This window comes from Tachypleus tridentatus, chromosome 13 (assembly GCF_004210375.1).
Source record: "Tachypleus tridentatus isolate NWPU-2018 chromosome 13, ASM421037v1, whole genome shotgun sequence".
NCBI lineage: Eukaryota > Metazoa > Arthropoda > Merostomata > Xiphosura > Limulidae > Tachypleus > Tachypleus tridentatus.
In genome coordinates this window covers 92,146,256-92,166,243 of record NC_134837.1, presented here as the reverse complement: position 1 = coordinate 92,166,243, position 19,988 = coordinate 92,146,256, and the positions used below count along the sequence as shown (strand labels likewise).

The 19,988-nt window shown below is 33.7% G+C and overlaps 1 protein-coding gene and 1 long non-coding RNA gene across 2 annotated transcripts in view; one reads left to right on the top strand and one right to left on the bottom strand.

The window, feature by feature from the left end:
* Positions 1-19,988, bottom strand: part of LOC143236909 (cadherin-related tumor suppressor-like) — a 128,950-nt gene that overhangs the window by 87,353 nt on the left and 21,609 nt on the right. The gene's annotated exons all lie outside the window — the stretch shown is intronic.
* LOC143236910 (uncharacterized) overlaps positions 1-19,988 on the top strand; it is a 32,194-nt gene that overhangs the window by 9,901 nt on the left and 2,305 nt on the right. The window lies entirely within an intron of this gene.

Genomic DNA, 19,988 nt, shown 5'->3' with positions numbered 1-19,988 from the left:
TTATAAGACTTCAAATAATATTTAATTCGAAATTCTTCAGGAAAATTTTGGTTTCGCGTAAACAAAACCGAACAAAGGCTTTGGTTACAGTATCAGCTACATGATGAAAACGTACAGCCACTCCTAACACGCTTACCGATTGTGCCCCTCCTTTAGGTAGCCGAAAGTTATAATTATGCAGTGAAGTAGAGTCTAGAAAACGTTGGTGAAAAGAGTGTATAAGTAGATAAAGAAAAACAAAGTATAATATGCAGATAATGTTGGTCATCTTTTTCTTATCATTCTTGGTATAGAAGACATAACGAATATAACTTTAGGAGCGGCACTATTCGAGTAAGGGATATAACACTGAATTTTCGAATATTTGGATATAAATATAGAAGAATATTTCATACGTGTGATTTATATATATACCTTTTAGACCACATTAAATAAACTAGTTCATGTTAGTTTTATACTCTTTATTATACATGTTTTATTTAAATCTTATTAATTCGTGTTTTAGTATGTTTAAATTAGCAGTAAATTACAACTGAAAAAATGCTTTATTTTCGAAAATAAAAAAAATCTCGTACCAATTAAAATATTTTCCTTAATCTGAAGGAAATTACTTTTTTGTACATATTTTTATATCATAACACAAAGGCCCGGCATGGCCAGGTGGTCAAGGCACACAATTCGTAATCCGAGGGTCGCGGGTTCGAATCCTCGTCACACCAAACATGCTCGCCCTTTCAGCCATGGGGCTAGTATAACGTGACAGTCAATCCCACTATTCGTTGGTAAAAGAGTAGCCGAAGAATTGGCGGTGGGTGGTGATGACTAGCTGCCTTCCCTCTAGTCTTACACTACTAAATTAGGGATGACTAGCGCAGATAGCCCTTGTGTAGCTTTGTGCGAAATTCAAACAAACAATCATAAAATTTCAGATGAAGTCGCAAAAAGTGTATGGTTTTTCCGCTATCTGCTTTACTATGTTTTTTTTTTTTTTCAAAAGTTAGACGGTGAAGAAAAACAAATACATTTTGTAAGTTTATATCAGTTATTTGCTGTCATTTAATTTCAACTTTAATAACTTACTCATTCTGAAACACAGAAATGGTAATTTGATATCGATATTTGAGTAACTGATATGTTAGTTTATTTGTCTAAATATAACTATATGACGAGAATATTTTCTTAATGATAACAGGTAAAGTAAAGGAAAGAAAAATTATATAAATCAAATGGAAATTTCGTTGTGGATTCAGTCAGATACATATATACGTTTGCAACTTTCAATAGACGGCCAGGTGGATTAAGGCATTCGACTCGTAATCTGAGGGTCATGGATTCAAATCCCTGTCACACCACACATGCTCGCCCTTTCAGCCTTAAGGTCGTTACAATGTGACGGTCAATTATATCGAAAAACAAAACGTTTACTTAAATTTTTATTCTCTTGTTCATTGATTCTAATACAATAAAACAGTAGCATCGGAATCAAATATATTTCCTGCACACGTGACGTGTACTTCTTTTTCATATCCATTAACCCCATACACTTTAACCTTTGTCCTTTAACCTTGGACTCGACATGGCCAGGTGTTTAAGGCATTCGTCTTACAATCCGATGGTCGCGGGTTCGAATCCCCGTTACACCAAACATGCTCGCTCTTTTAGCCGTGAGGGCGTTATAATGCTACGGTCAATCCCACTATTCGTTGGTATAAGAGTATCCTAAGAGTTTGTGGTAGCTGGTGATAACTAACTGCCTTTCCTCTAGTCTTACACTGCTAAATTAGGCACGACTAGCGCAGATAACCCTCGCATAGCTTTGCACAAAATATAATTTAAGGAAAATTGAACATTGAAAGCTGCTTCAGGTATAAAGTACTGTTGAGTTGTTAAGCATAATTGCGGTAACTTAACTGTAAATCACTGAAATGATAAATACCACAGAAAATAGCTTTGAGTACACTTAAAATAAAATCTAAAAGAGGATTTTTTAAATATAAGACAAGTGTCACAAACTTCTTGTACAAAACGTGAGCTCGGTATTTTTTAATTTTCATTTTTATTTATTTTTTTGCTATTGTTAATCTAAGCGTTAAGAAAGGTTCATGTTGTTTGGTGCATTAACCTACCTAGATTGAATAGTGACTCAGGACATTGAAAAAACGAAATCCCTCTAGGCTAGTTCGTGTACTTTCTATGTCAATGGTACAGACGTGTACATACAGAAGATAGTGCGTCGGTGTAACGTGCCCCTCTTGTATAAATATATATAACAGCTTATCCAAACCTTGATCTACATATATTCGATAGACCTCTAAAAGTTGTTTTTTCGTCTGAATAAACAACAAACGCTTTGCTATGCTCAGATAATAAACGTAATTTGAATACAGTTCTACACGTAGGACAAACGAAATATTACGCATATTAATTTTATTAAAAGACTATAGCAGAAGTTGAAAACAACAATAATAAATATAGGAGTGACATACATACTTAGTTCTCAATAAAAAATAATTGAGACATAGCAATCTTTTGAAATAGTTTTTCATATAACTTTGGAAGAAAGTTGTGGAACTTTGTTTGTTTGTATATTGGCTTACTTGCAAGATTTACAGTGACAAAACATTATTTACTGCATTAGTTTTCAACTTAACAAGTAAAGCTTTTATTTACGTATATGATTGAGTAAGTTGTATATAAACGATTTTTATATGCAAGACAGCAAAACACATGATAACCACAGCCAATATAGTCACATTAGAACGGACTGTATAAGAACCAGCTTTTGATATTGTGTGGCGTTTCTTAGGTAGTATGATGCTACTGAAAACTGATTAAATTTTGGAAGGATATGCAACAGATCTTTCTGATGCAAAATATTCACATGTTAAGGTCATAAAGATGTGTTCAGATTAGTAATTTAGAACCTTTTAGATGGTGATGTCTCTCGTACTTAATGGCATGGGAAAACAAGGGAATACGGCTCAACTTAAGGCACCAAGATCATCCACAAAGAAACCAATAAGAAGTCGTAGCTCAGCCGAAGTAAGAAAAGTGCGATGTTTTGTAACATATAAGAATCCACTTATAAAAAGATCAGTGGCGAAAGCTACTCACAAGTCTCAGGTAACAGTGCGTAACGTAATAAAGAAGGATTTCCTATTGAAACGATACCAGCAGGGTGCAGGCTCACCAAAACTAGATCTTCAGTCACATCTCAAGTTAAACGAAAACATGCCAGCCAAATCGTCGGATTCAGCGTTTATGGTTTTTGCATCATAAAACTGCTAACATGGGTGCTGAGAAAATGTTATCATACATTTAATTAACTATGGAAAGCCTGCAGGATGAAGTGGTGTGTTTTGGACATGAAAGTCTTATGACGGTGTCCTTTGAAATGCAAACTGTGATTCAAGATATTTGCCAAGGTGCAAGGTTGTCAGGTAGAGCATGACGAATCTGCGAAATTGACTGTAATGAGATGGTTAAGCTTCAAAATTGTTTTAATATAAAATATTCAAGCTCTGTATTCCAATGAAACTTATGCTAGAATGAATACTATTTTATATGGACAATGATCATTCTAAAATGAAGTTGAAATAAGACTAGAGAGTAGTGTGTTTATATTTGTGTTCGTGTAATGACATCCTACTTTCTTTAGAATAACCTTGTAATACACAAAATTAAGTAATCATTAGAAAGAGAAATACGTTTGTAATAATAAACGAAATACATCGTATACAACGTTAAATATTTACAAATAAATTGAAAGCACGAAAATTGAAATGTAGTGCTGATGGAAGTTTGTATGTTTGGGATGTATACACTCTCAGTCATCCTGCGTATATATATATATATATATACATATATTTATATTTCTGTATTTCAGAACAAGCCTAGAGAGCAGGACTTCTGCCGATGCCTTTGCTTCAGTGAGTAGGAGTTCTGCAGGTTCCACCTGTTTTCTTACCCACAGCAACAGCATCGTCATTTCTCTTTGCTCTGTCAGGAAAAACCTGCTTTAACCCAACTTTTGTTTGCATTATGGTAACGCCATGATTTCGTATCGTGGTAGCAGTTCAGGAACCTGCGAACGTGTTGGATAAAACCCGATTCTACTTCCTGGTTGTAGGGTTAATTCTGACATGGGAGCATTTAATTGGCCTTTCATACTGATTCCACAGGCACTTTTTTAGCGCACAGCGAGAAGTGAAAATTAAGTTCATTGTTGTGAAAGCAAAATGAGTAGTGAGGGTACTTTATTATTGTTGAAATAGTATGCCATGATATAGTATTTATTTATACAGGACTAGGCTATCACAAAGCACAAAAAGTGTGCAAATTAGGTTTTGATAATTTTATTATCGAAACCTGTCAGATTTAATCTATAGGCTTTTGTCGTATTTACAATAAAACTGTACCAATCTCAGTACTTAAAAATACACATGGAGTTAATTAAACAAATGGGTGAGGCACAATTTGAAACATCTTAGTATCCAGTTTTTTTTTCAAAACAATTAAGCTACAAAATTAGAAAAACAACAACAACTCACAATCATTTTAAAAACAGCGATTATTTTACACAATTCTAAAAATAAGACAGTTTCTAGTATCAAAAGTGCGATAAACTTATCAATAATTTACTATAACGAATTAAAAATCAGTAAAAACCAAAGGATACTATATATTTCGAAGTATATCAATATGCCATCTTCAAGAATATAATATTTTGGAAAAATAGCCTTATTTATACAATTACCAGATGATCAATTTGCATATTAAAGAATTTCACGCCATCTACTGTCAACATTTCCATCAGGTTCATCATCCTTATTTAATAATTTTAATTTATTTTTTGCATTTATTTATCTCAATAGATTCAGACACATTCATACTAATTGTTTTTGTTTTAAATTTAGTGTGACAAGATTCTTTATTTGAATAACTGAATACAGAAGCAAAAATACATATCAATAAAGACGATCTGTACAAAAGTGACAAAATTTTAATTCCATGTTACAGGATATGAAGGTTGTGCAAAAGTCCATAATGCAGAAATATTTTAGAATAATATTAATTGGACTCTATTTATGTCAATGGGCTATCTACCCTCTGCCCACTACGGGTATCGAAACCCAGTTTTTAGCGTTGGAAGTCCATAGACATCCCGCTGAGCCACTGGAGTAGCATGTAAGATAGCGAGAATGTTAATACACGAAGGTCAATTGGATTCTGACATACTAAAATATAATCTCGATACATTTCACACACTCAAAATAAGTATCTTTACGTATTCAAACTCTACTAATCAAACTCCAAGATACCAGTCTGAAACACATATCACTTTGTGATTGTAAACTAGAAATGACTATCGTAAGTAAAGTAACATTTCGAACTATTACAAGCTTTGTAAATAAACACAGAAATCATTAAAAACATTATATCAGTCATCGTGATTAAATTAATTTAAATGTCGTCTTACTGCGAAACGTAAGTTAGTGTATTACAATAAAATATCATTCATACAGTTGAAAATATAGAGAACGTTGTGATGATTACATTATTCTGAAACAACGAAACAGTTCTTGGGTCATTATAATAAGAATAATTTCAAATACTATGATCTTCTATAGTTATATTAGATTTTTAATTTAGACGTGAAAAAGTTTATATGCCTACATTTGTACGTAGTACTACGTTTGTAGAAGTTATTCAAATCTGTAACATTAATTCTAGTATAGTACAGGTCTAATGAATGACGCTCAAATTTTGTTACAAATACATGAAACGAAAAAGATTTATTTTCATTTTGTTTAAGTGTCTGTAGTACTACTATAGATAAAAATATATTTTCATTGACACAATCTGTAGAAATATTTTCCATTCGTAGGAAAACTTAAATAGTTATAATGACTATGACGACATGTAATATATCCAGTTAAGAAACTTGAATTTGTTCTTATAAATGTTGACATAACAACAAGTATCAAGTGAGCTAAGTAAGTAAAATCTGTTGAAATAACTACATAACAAAATTCCTAAGTGTACAAAACAACGACAAGGATCTCTTGATTGAAACCTTAATTGAAACTGCGAGCAAGAAAGAGTAATTCACTGAGCCAAAATCACAGATTATTTCACTACTTTCACAGCTTTTACAAACACTTAAGTTACTGTGGATCATTGAAGTTCCTCTAATAATTCAAGAGAGTTTTGTGGTGGTGAATTTAAGTCCTTATAATTAACCTCACTTCCAATGATAAATTAATACATTTATAAGATATAAGGATATTATTCTTGTTTCGTAGTATGTTTAAGACCATACCATGATGATTAGCGCGAAGCACGAAGGAAAATAAAATCACATTATTTTTCGTAGTCAATTGTTTCATGTGCGAAATGTATTTAAAATATTTGTAGTTATTTATTTCTTCTGCGAATCAAATTGAAAAGAAGTATTTTTTATCGGCCATCATTTTTAAGGTAGAACAGCCTGTCTAATTATCGTACGACAATTTTTGAAGTTAACAATTAGTTCTAAGTAAGGTATACCCTCTTATTTCTCGAATGTTACTTTCTTTAACAGTAGTGGTTAGAATTTTGAAGTTTGTTTGTTTTAGTACTGCTTTTTTTACACGAGAGATTATTCTGAAATGTTAAACTAACTTAGCATATCGATTTAAGATTAATCTAAATATCTTAAGCTGGTTGATCCCTAAAGAACATTATTGGGTTTACGCCCGAAAATACAGTTAACAGTGAAGGTATTTAACTGATGAAGTAATGCATTCTAACCTTCATAAGCAAGAACGTAAGAACAGTATAGTTACCCAGTTATATTTGTACCATATTTATTTTTATTTTCCATCTAAGTAGCTAGCTACCACTAATTGGAAATTAATATTAATTAACTGCAGTATTGAAGGTATTTTTGTTTAATCGTTTTATATGGATTAAAGCGAACGTTTCACATTTGATTAAGTTCACCGTGCATAAAACTTTACAAAACAACGTGGTGTAATATACATATATTAATTTATGGGGAGAAAATATTACACCAAGGAAATTGTTGCCAAGAGGTGACTAAAGAAACCATAAATCAATTTTTTCATATTGAGTGAAAGCGTAAATGTACACATTTTTGTTAAAAGGCGACTTAAATATTTTCGCTTGGCGCGAAATGCTATATCAAACACTTTGTCTTCCATTGTTTTGGTCCAATAAATCTTCTTTTTCCACTTAACTAAGTATTCTATAAGAAGGACAAAAAATTGAAAGAAAATTTTGTGTTATAGAATTAAAAGATTGTGTCTCGATAAATTGCTATATTTCTGACCTCTGGACAGTTGGTCTACCAGAAAACGTCAACCTGATTTCCAGATTATAGTTGAACACACCCACTCATTTTCAGAACTCAATTAATATCAAATGAAGTTCCTAAAAAGGACGACACCTTCCTTTTGTTGGTGAAAAATATGGATACACCTTATTCAAGAAGATATTGGAAACTAACTAGAGCAACAGATTTAGGCTTCAGAGGTGGGTCTCAGTAAAGCTGTAAGGCTTTATTACACTTTAATGAGTAATCATGTACCCGTCCGTGACAGCATTTAATAAAGCGTTTTCCGTCCTTGATTAATATTCATCAAGGGCTATTGGAACGTTTCGCACCGCCTCAGTTTTATGACCAAGAATGATGTAATTACTTGTCTTTCAAAATGTCTTTAATATGACACTACGAGCATGAAACTCCAAAGTTGTGTGGAAAAGCCGAAATATCCCTCCTCTCTTCATCAGGTGCGAATAATATGTATTTCAAAGTGTTGATACCAAATTATTCTAGTTAAATGAATCAGAGAGAAATAACTGACTCAAGATTTGAAGGGGGAGAGATAGATAGAGAAAGAAATGAAGTCAGGAAGCAAGAAATAAAAGACGAATGAGGACTAAGTTGGGTTTACATAGTTTCACTCATGTATGGTCGTGAAACTGCAATTTCAAAAAATGCCTACGTTACAACGCACCAGGGAGACATCCTGTCTGCCTGTAGGTGGCGCCCAACGAGCACAAAATGAGTTTGCTTAATCAGAAACATGCCGCACGACATCACTCTCTCTTATCAAGTATAAATATCCTTGCGAAAGTATAAAAGAGACAAGTTAGGCTTGGAGATTGTAGGACTTAGTCAGCATGTGGCCTATCGAGGTTTAGCGCAGATGGGAGGCATTCCTCCAGGCCACGCATGCCAGCTTGGCTAGACCGCCAGATTTTTATTTCTATCCAAGATTTCACATTTGTTGAGTTAATGCATGTCTTTGGAAGCAAGAAGGATTTGAAACAATAAGGTTTAGTTGAATTCGCCCAGGAACCACACATGTCATAGAGAATGTATGTAGTTTTGTGAGATCAATAGTAAAATACTTTTTGAACATATGATCTCCTCTCGGTTTTCTTTTTGAACAAGTTGATCTTGAAGGTGACAGTTATTTATTTGGTTGAATTGCAGGTGTACTAAAACTGAAAAGAGGCGCTGACGTAGTTAGAACTGTGTGTCACTGAACAACTCTGATTTAGTAGAACCTTTTGTTTTCTCTGTAAACTTCTGAAAATGGATCTATCTCTTTATGCAGTTCTTAACCTTTATGTATCATAAGATATGTGAAAATAAATTTCACATATTACTGAAACAAAATGGAGATTAGACCTTACATCAATTATAATGTAAGTAAAATTAAGTTACAAGAAAATAGTTATACTGAACTACTGCAAGACAAAAAATAACAATTACGACGTACAATTGCTATTTCTATGAACGTATTTCCAAATGCATTTTTATAAAAAAAATAACTGTTTAAAAAGTAAAACAAAAATCTTTGTTTTCGTTAAGCATTTGCAAGGTGTGTAAACTTTTTGTTTTCCAAATATGTTCCATTTTTATAGGTCAGATAGCGCACTGAAATAAACAACAAACTTTTAAAATATAAAGTGCGTACATCATGCATCGTACATCACGGCTGAAAGGGCGAGCATGTTTGGCGCGACGAGGATGCGAACCCGCGTGGCCATGCTGGGCCTACTAACTTGGAAATAGATATAATTTGGGATCAACAATGACACTCTATGACTATGAATTTTAACTCAAGCAACCGATGAAATTATACTTTTCTCACAGCTGAAAAGAAAACGTAGAAACAAAATTTCACTACTAGTTTTAAATTTTCTTTATGAATATTTAACCTTATAACAAACACTACATTATTCCACAGCATAATATACTGCAATAACTTAGCAGCTTATAGTGGAAAATTTGGCAGAACGGACTGACATGCGCAGATAACCAACTTTATAGTTTCGAGTTTAAGAAAAATAAATTATATGGTATTTATATTTTTAACTCCGCGGTATCTTACTATTTGTTAGATAGAAATGGTATGACTATTTTCTTATATCACACTTCACGTTTCCTCAGATTAAAATAAGACCAGTGTCTTGATATTCTAGGCCCGGCATGGCTAAGCGTGTTAAGGCGTGCGATTCGTAATCTGAGGGTTGCGGGTTCGAATCCCGGTCGCACAAACATGCTCGCTCTTTCAGCCGTGGGGGCGTTGTAATGTGACGTTCAATCCCATTATTCGTTGGTAAAAGAGTAGCCAGAGCGTTGGCGGTGGGTGGTGATGACTAGCTGCCTTCCCTCTAGTCTTACACTGCTAAATTAGAGACGGCTCGCGCAGACAGCCCTTGAGTAGCTTCGCGCGAAATTCAAAACAAACAAACAATTAAATAATTTACCAGAGTTTGTTTGTCTGACCGCGGGTTTCTTCAATCTATCGTATAGTGACTGCAAGAAAAAGTAGCTTTTTGGCGTACTTGAAAATTCAAGCGAATGGGATGAAAACTAACACAAATGTTTTGTGCCGCAGATCGATATATACAATTATGCTCACTGTAACTAGAAGATTCACAAAATATTAAAGTTCATATTTACTCTCAGCCCTGATAAATGTTTCTTATAAGCCACTGTTCTGAATTGTTAATACATCAATTTATGGTAAAAGCAAAGAACAAATTTTTGATTATTTTTTTACATAACCAAATATCTCACCAGGTTTCATAACGTTGTAATAGTTTTGTGAGATTTAGAAAGCATTAAATTATAAGCATGAAACAAACTATATTTCTTAATAATAAAATGTATATTGCATTACAATATTTATTTTTTTGTGTTTAAAATTGTTCTTGTCCGGTAGAATATTACCCAGCCTGGAGTCAAAATTTTATAGCAATTGTGAAATAATAATTTAGTCAATGTATTATTCTTAATTCTCTGCCCATTCATAGAGGTAATCGAATGTACAAACGTAAATAGGAACGTCTTTGCTGTATTCATTGTAGGGATTGAAACTCAAAATTTAGTTTTTAATTTTTCAAGCTCACCACTGAGCTCTCAAAGGTGGGGAATTATCCGAGAGACTTGCAATAACTGACTTGATGTTTTTAGACCTGCTGTTCAATGCTACGTAGTTCAATACTATAAAATGAAATAGATTTCATTTATCCATTTTTAGGACAGTATCAAAATACTTTGGTCGTTCTCGTCAGTTAAATTGCTTTATGTTGATATTATTAATGGTGGTATTGAAGGCCGTAAAGGTGTACTTTATTAATATATAATTATTACATGTTGCTCTCCAATTTAGTCGTCCATTCAAGTGGCGCAGCGGCTTGTCCACGAACTTAACTCTCTAGAAACCGAGTCTCGATATCCATGGTGAGCAGAAAACACGTAGCTCATCGTAACGCGTTTAATTATACACAAAACAATGTGATATATTTCACTACTGTTAACAATTAAAGGATAGGGGAATTAATAATATTTTAATTACACAGATACGTTAAGAATAATAGAAAAAGAAGTTAACCTTCATTATATACTTGCAATGAATGAAAGCTATTAAAATACATTAGCTCTTATAAGATTATGTGAATTACACCTCTGATAATTATCATCAAGCCAGACACATGAAATTATATTTGATTCGAAATGCAAATACGTGAACATTCTGCTAAATTAGAACATGGTAGTTGTGACTTCATGTATCTTTACAGCTCTTGACATTTCATTTTCAAATGGATTTTGGTCACCACTGATAAAACTGGTAGCCTGGCATCAAAGTTGAATGCCTAAAATTAGATGTATATAAGATCTTGAAAAATCCCTGACCGTTCTCTGAAAGAGCTATTTCTGGGGCATCTTTAGCATCTGGAGTGACAAGATGCTATGTGTTTCTTAAGAGAACAGAGCACATTTTATTATATACTTTGATGAGTTTGCATACCGTTCAGTTTGAATGTTGAAAATGTGCAAGTGTTCGGGGAAAAATGACGTAAAATGAATAACCATGTTTGATATATAATATAGCAGTTACGAATATCAAGAACAGAACCACTATTAATGAATAGCAGGTATATATGGTTCTGCTGTAGACAAACGGTATAGTTTTTAAAAGGACATTACGAATTCAAATGGATTGATAACTTGAGTAACATGGTCATGGATTGATGAAACTAGACCCTGAAAAATTGCAACCTTATTACGATTACACTGCACAACAAAGTTTTTGCTTTTGAACATTGTTGAGTGTTTCTTATATATTTTGACTGCTGATCATGAAAATCACATCCAGAGTTGCCCATCACGAACCATTTTATCCAAATCTTCAATTTTGCTACAATGGGAAAACGATATCGGGGCAACTGGAATCAGTCAGTGCTTGCTGACTACTGCTGGACACTGCAATGTGATGCACCGGACATTGAATAGAAATGAAAATTAGGAGCAAAACACGTTTAATTATGTTGAGCTTAATAGCGTATTAGAAATACAAACGCAATTAAATACGTTATTGCCGGTAAACAGTTAACTGTCTATTTCTCAGAGTTCCAACGTGATGAAGCAAAACCAAAACTATATTTGTGCATACCCACCAGGTATCTGTTACAATCAGCAAAAACTTTTCAGGAAGCAAGACTTTTCAAAAAAAAATTGTTGTGCAGTGTTATTTGCTGTTCATTCAATGAGCATTCTTTCATAAGCTGCAGTTGATGAAATTAACTGAACCTGATAGTTAGGTAACTGTCAGACTGAGGATCAGAAGGTCCGGGGATGAAAGGTGATTCATTCAACACATTCTGCATCTATAACTGTGTGCTCGTTATAAGATTACCGATCTCCTAATTTTCTATTCAAAGAGCAAAACAAGGTTCATGTGGCAGCGGATGTTGATGGCTGACTTTCATCCTTCTGGACAACAGTTCAAAATTAGGGACAAATATCTTTGAATCCTTGAGTTCTCTGTCCATGCCTATTTGTGCATGAGATTCAGCTCAGATTGAAAATTTCAATGTTCATTTGTAGCTTGAATATAGATTTCCTTATAATTTCTTAAACAAGAGTAAATACTGGCTAACCACTCTATTAAAAATCTCTTAAAACGTATATTTCCATAAGCGACCAGTGCTGTTTGCGTTATATTCATCAAACTGGTTGAATCCTTTCTGTATAAATTACATGGATGTCATATCATAGTTAGTCTGTAATGCAACGGATAAGAAGAATTTCTTCGATTTTATAAAGAAAGTCTAACACTTCCATTTTCACACTTTATTAACAACGGCAATCGAAAAATAAATTGCTGCCATCAACAGTTAACAGTTTGTAATTTCCCTTATAATGGGGTGTTGCTTGCCATATTCCAAAGTTTGTTATGTTATTCAAGTGGTACAGTTGGACTGGCCTTGTGTAAAGCAATTATCAAAAATCAACAAGATAATGCTAAACCTTACATAATACTTGTAACGTGTTTCACCTAACATCTTAGGCAAAGTCTTATGCCTTCGTAATTTGTTGAAAATTATTTTGCAACTTTTAACGTTGTCTTATTGCTTATTGAGCTTTCAGTAAAGCGAAAACCCATTTTATAATATCTTGTCACAATTAGAAAGATAGGAAAATGTGTTCTCAATGGTGCTTCGAATAAAAACCAAATGACTATGTTAAATGTCTTACTAGTCAGGACTCATTTGTGCTTCAAATAGTGATTTAGAATGTATAATTGTGGAGAGAACCACATAAGCCTGCTTGTACCTTGGTTAATGCACTTTACAGGAACGTTATTCTAGATTTCATGCTTTCAAAATACATTTTCTATCGATGATTATGTTAAGTTTGATTACCGTAAAGATAATAATCAAATAATCTTAATTTTTAGGCAAATTATGAGGTGCATTAATCTAATATGCGAGCCGGCATGGCCAGGTGGTTAAGGCACTCGACTCGTAATCCAAGAGTCGCGGGTTCGAATCCCCGTCACATCAAACATCCTCGTATTTTTTAGCCGTTGGGGCGTTATAATGTGATGGTCAATCCTACTATTCGTTGGTAAAAGAGTAGTTCAAGAGTTGGTGGTGGTTGGTGATGACTAGTTGCCTTCCTTCTAGAAGGCCCGGCATGGCAAAGCGCGTAAGGCGCGCGACTCGTAATACGAGGGTCGCGGGTTCGAGCCCGCGTCGCGCCAATCATGCTCGCCCTCCCAGCCGTGGGGGTGTTATAATGTGACGGTCAATCCCACTTTTCGTTGGTAAAAGAGTAGCCCAAGAGTTGGCGGTGGGTGGTGATGACTAGCTGCCTTCCCTCTAGTCTTACACTTCTAAATTAGGGACGGCTAGCACAGATAGCTCTCGAGTAGCTTTGTGCGAAATTCAAAACAAATCCTTCTAGTCTCACACTACTAAATTAGGGACGGCTAGAGCAGATGACCCTAGTGTAGCTTTCTGCAAAATTCAAAACAAACTTATATCTGAAAACCCCTGCCAGAAAAATACGTATATTTTCAAAATAGAAAAATATATATATATATTGCAATACTAGGGTTACTACGTTTCCAAAATAAAAGACTATGACATTTTTTTTTTAATTTACGGAGTAACACTGAACAACCTTTGAACAGTATAAATTACAATAGCTTTTTTTTACATATGTCAGATAATGTATAATTTTTGCACTGCCTTTTGAAACCATAAACAAACACAATTTGTTGAAAAGTTACGTGTTTAAAAAAAATAAAATAGACTGAAATCGCGCCTAAGCCTACTCAAGAGGAAAATGTTGCTTCTTTGTTTTCTTTTTCGCGGCTGGACAGGTCTTTAAATCTCAATTCCTGTGACTAAATAATGACAAGTTAAGAAGGCGGAGTAGAGGTGGAACAATGAATCGTGTGATTTGTCTGGTTCAAGTGATTTTTCAAGTAACATTAAAAAAAGCTGTAGTTAACGTCAAACCGTACATTATCAACCTCACATTGAGATATATGTAAACTGGAATAATTTCACAGTTACTCTTTGTCATCGGGAAAAAAAAATAAAACTGGAACATTTGATAATCCTTGTAATGCTGATGAGTAACGATAACTTAAAATGAAAAGATTCTTTACAAAAGAAATATTTTAAAACCATACACACAACAAACATTTATATATATGTTTGTCACGTTTAAACATTTAAACGTGTACTACGGTTTAATAGTTACAGAGTTTTTATGGAAACCTTGTAATACTTTATGTCAGAAAAACATATAGTAGGTACAAATAATCATTTTCGCACAGAGATATGATATCACATATAAACCAAACGATGATCTATCTTCTACATCAAATAGTTTACCCTTGAAAAAAGAAGGTCCGCTTTTCGAAAGCGTTCAGGTTATAAAATATCGCATCCTTGTGCAAACCTTCTAACATATTCACAAATGCAACTCACATTTTCTATTTTTATAACGTACACTTTCAGATGTATACTACATCACATGAGGCTCACGTTGAGTCTTCAGAATTGTTTATACATATAAATAAAATTTTACAAATATAAACGGCAAGGTCAACTACCATATACAAGCAGGATGCCACCAGTACACGTACTTTGCCAAAACACAGAACTCATTTGTCCATAACAAGGTGACAGCCCACGACCACATGCCACGAAAGTTTTAGGCCGCCAGCGGTGTGTAAGGAGGCCCTAATCCCCTTATAGTACAACGGCGGTCTCTTCTGCTCCGTACGTTCTGTTATCAGCAAACTGTATTCACTTCATGCGAGTACGATGTAAGAATACACAGTTAGTAAAGCTTTTTAAATTTTTTTCAAGGGGGAATTCTAGTACCCAACAGTGTGAAAGTACAGATAATGATACAAAATATATGTAAGATATAGCTTTAAAAATACATTAAAATTGTTGTGATGTTAATATCGAGTACATTTGTTTGAGCAAGTAAAAATATAATTATAACGAGTTATTTCGTTTGTAGGAATATATATATACAATTAAAAACGGATATTTATTTGTACAAAGCAAAGGTCAGTTTTATTTTTAAAATGTTTGAGCAAGCTGTATGATGGAGAATCACATAGTGAATAAGATATTACGTTTTGTTTGTGACTTCTACTAGTATTAAAACTGTAACGTATAAAAATAAGCATTACTTCTACTAATATTGATAAAAGCGAGAGTACCCAATTGATAAAACAGTACATTCTAATTTTTATAGTAAAAAAAGCATGGAAAGCATCCTTAATCAACTATACAGGTTGCTTGGTTGATTTTTAGTTTTGTTCTAAATAAATAGCTTGTTCTGATTGGAAGCTAGTGTTAACGAATAAATAAGTACACTGTGTAATTTCGTATAACTGATATTACTTTATATTATGTAACTTTTGTATTTTGTCGCACTTTAACATAGCTCTTAAATATCTGATAGGTCAAAATACTTTTTTCCAGACAACTGCCTTTATCAACGCTGTATGTGGGCAGATTCTAAAATCTTTATTATATTTAAGAATAGTCATTACTTTAGAGATTTTAAAAGGCTGTGTTTTTATGACTTAAATAAAATGACTTTACCAAGTAAACTCAGGTTACCATGTTTCGCTAGTTAAACACATAAAAAATAATGTTTAAGAAATTATATAAAGTAGCATTTAAACTCGTTAAGCAACCATATATTTGAGCATTAAGATTATTTGTGTATACATTCATGTCAAACACATGAAATTTATACAATTAATAATATTTCTATATGGACAACAAAAATAAAGCAAAACTTAAACATTTTTGGAGTATAGCTTGATATCGACGTGAGGATATTTATATATTTCACATGTAACTTAATATAATAAAAAACAAAACATCTCAGTGCTTAATGTCTGTTACCAGCCATATTTTGTAAAGAATTCACGTCCACTAATTGTTATGATAAAAACTCTTATTGTCTACACATGCAGCTAGTGTTTCATGCATTATTCACAATCTCAGGAAATAACAGGCTTCACGAGCTAATGCTTGCACTGATGCGCTGATTTTCTTTTTGAGCTTGATTCACCTCCTCTAAAGTGCCCTGATGCAGGTAATGGGCCTAATGGACCTGTGCCTGCTGCATGATTGAACAAAACGTCATTAGTTGATATTACGGCAACTCTCCTCAGAACATAGTTCTGGCAGTCTCGGCTAGATTATACGTGTCTCACGGGGCTATGGCTAAGGAATTGTAAAGCAAATCTACCCCTTTGAAAACTACCTGTCAACTGTGGACATTTGTCAAACATACTAAGACCGTATTCCTACGCCTTTTAAGAACAGTCATCTCTAAAAATTATGCAAACGAAATACCCGCTATGTAATAAAGCGCACAGACATTAACTTCATTAAGTTATTAAAAGAAACATTAAAAAAAGCTTATCCAAGTGCTAAGAGTTCAGTATACGTCTCCATCATGGTAAAATATGCCGTATAGGAAACATTGTAAACATCTCTTGATGTCATGTAATGTACTTCAACTGCTTATAGTTTATGTAAACATATAATAGTGTGTTAATTATACCATAATCGCGTGTTAAATATTACCATATAAATTCAGTCTAGTTGTACAAAGTCACATTTGATAGAAGCATCCAAAAAATTAGAGGATGAACAGATACAGAAAGAAAGTTTCACACACAGATATAAAATATACTGCCTGCGTGGTCCAGAAAGAAGACACGATTTAGACCATATTGCACAAAACACCAGAACAAAACTGTGAATTGCATAAACAATAATAACGTTTCGCTCACGTACGGCCGACCCTAACTTTATAAATTACCACGTATCAGCAATAACTACCAGTTCGTGGAGAGATGTCTAACATTTGTCATTAAAATGTCATACCCCTAAAGACAGCTGATGACATGTTACACTTTATTTATTACACACAATAGTTGGTTATCCTTTGCTGGAATAGGAAGAGGAAGCTTTACATTGTGCGGAGAAAGCTTCTGTTTGTTTTTTTCTTTTTTAATTTCGCGCAAAGCTACACGAGGGCTATCTGCGCTAACCATCACTAATTAAGCAGTGTAAGAATAGAGGGAAAGCAGCTAGTCATCACCACCCATCGCCAACTCTTGGATTACTCTTTTACTAACGAATAGTGGGATTGATCGAACATTATAACGCCCCCACGGCTGAAGGGGCGAACATGTTTGGTATGACGGGGATTCGAATCCGCGGCCCTCAGATTGCGAGTCGAACGCCTTAATCCACCTGGCCATGCCGAGCCACTGCGAAAATAGATTTGTTTCATAATTTCGCACAACGCTCTTCAAAGACTATCTGCATATAGCTATCCTTTATTACGATTTTGTTTGTTGATAAGTGCAAAGCTATAAAATAGGATATCTGGGCTTTGTTGGCCACAGTTATCGAAACCCAGTATTTTGTGTTTTATGCCTTCAGACTTATCGATGAGCCACTGGTTCACATCACAGTTCAACCAAGTGGTACAAAGTTAAAAGAGCTTGTTTTTTAGCATTCATCACCTTATCACAAATGTGAGCATTACAAAATGTTTTTCTCCTATCATTCTTTGTGTAAAGTAGTAGGCTTAGCTCATTGATAGTTCGTCCACATTTATATATTATTCACAAGTTAACAAGAGTTTTACTTCTATTGTGATATTTGGTTGAAATATTCTAAACATTCACTTGAGCACATTCTCAACGTGTTTGCACCAGATGTAGAAGTAGAACTACCAGTTTCATAAGCTGCTCTTTATTATCGCTATTTTCCGATTCAAAGCCCTACATACCCAAACCTAACCATAGAATCTAAGTAGTGTTTGTTACTTCTTTCCAAAGACACGAATCTAACACCAGGTTGATACCGACGACTGGAAATCCAAACAAGCCACGTCCGTTTCTAAGCTGCGCGAAATCTTTTTAGTCAAACTCTTAAGCACAAAAGAGTTTAGCTGAAAGAAAGTTTAGAAGAATTTTCTCACACTAAGAACCACTGCAGGTAGCCCTATTCCTTTGCGCCAAACAAACAACCAAACCATTAAGAACCAAGTCCATCTGTGAAGGTAATCATTGCAAAAAAAACAAACAAACAAACTCGCAGCAACTTTCCATACACCGCGTAAACCAAGATTAATCACTGAAGATTATTTTGTAAAGTTTTTGTTTTTGATGTTGTTATGACACCATAATTATTTTCATACTTGTCTATTGGATATTTCATTAACAACGCATAGAGATGGTATTTAGGATAAATCCGAAATTCCAAAATGTATAACACCATAGTAGTTTAAACAAAAAGTAATGTAAGTGTAAAGTACTCAATAATATCAGAATTTTCGAAGCTATAAACTAGACACTTTCAAGTACTTCTTTCAATAGGAATTTCAATATATGCATATGTAATATTGAGTAAAGAGGTATATACGTGAAATATGAACTATTGAAACCAAACCTCACTGTACTGACGATACAAAAAAACACTTCAAGAGATAAAAGATACTTTTGACTTAATTAAATGATGCAAGTTTAATAGCTTGTAAGGAAAATTTCGAAACGTTAATGCAACTTCTAGTGTTTATGTTTGAAACGATTTTTTGTATACAAATATTTCACACTATAATGATACAATATGATACAATACGATTTTTAGCTTCGTTTTTGTGGCATGTTGATAGAAATATGACGTCGCATCGTCCTTAACCTAAACACTATAATGGATTTTTTAAAGTATTACCAGCAGACCATTTAAAACAGGTCCATATGATAGGTGGAATAACATAATGACATCCAGACTGAAGTTCAATCTATCTAACTCTGTTCGTTTGAAGTAAGTTAAGAGAGCAGATTTTTTATTGTTCTTTACTACAAGCTTTAACGCTCAAATCTTTATGAGAACTGAAACCTTGAATTAACAGCTGTAATGAACGTCTTATGAATTACAGAACGTCTCAAAAATACAACAGTATGGAGATGCCTGCGCCATGTGGAAGTGCTGGCTTAAAATGTAATTGAATGACGAATTTAATTCCAGATGTCAAACCTCATGAAGCAAAGAGTGGTTAATTTTGAGCATTTTGACCATATTCCATATTAATTCTTCCAGTTTCTTTCTATTTATTTCAATTACTTACAGAGTAAACTTGAGTATGAGTAGCTCTCTAATATTTACTCTTCTAATGCTCTATCCAATGGCTATCCTTTTAAGGGTCGATGGACTCTCCTTTTTACGCTGCATTGGTCTCTATGACTGATTGTAGGAGATGTTGACATCTCTATACATTTGTTATTGATATATCACAGGATTCACACACACACATAAATTAAGTGTAAACAACCTATTACCAATTAAGGATTTGTTATAATGCAGACACGTACGTGAATATATATAATTTATAATGACTAAAAATGAAAAAACACAAGTTTACATTTCAGCATTCCTAGTCATTTACAATTTAAAAGCTTAGTTTTTCAAAGTCTTTTATTCACATAAGCTGTAATTCCTTCTTGCTTTCAGTAGTTGAAAGTAAGTCTCTTGGTATGTATGTAAAGTACTGTAGATCTTCAAAATTTGTAATAAAAGCCAAGATAAAACTAAAACATTACGACTAATCT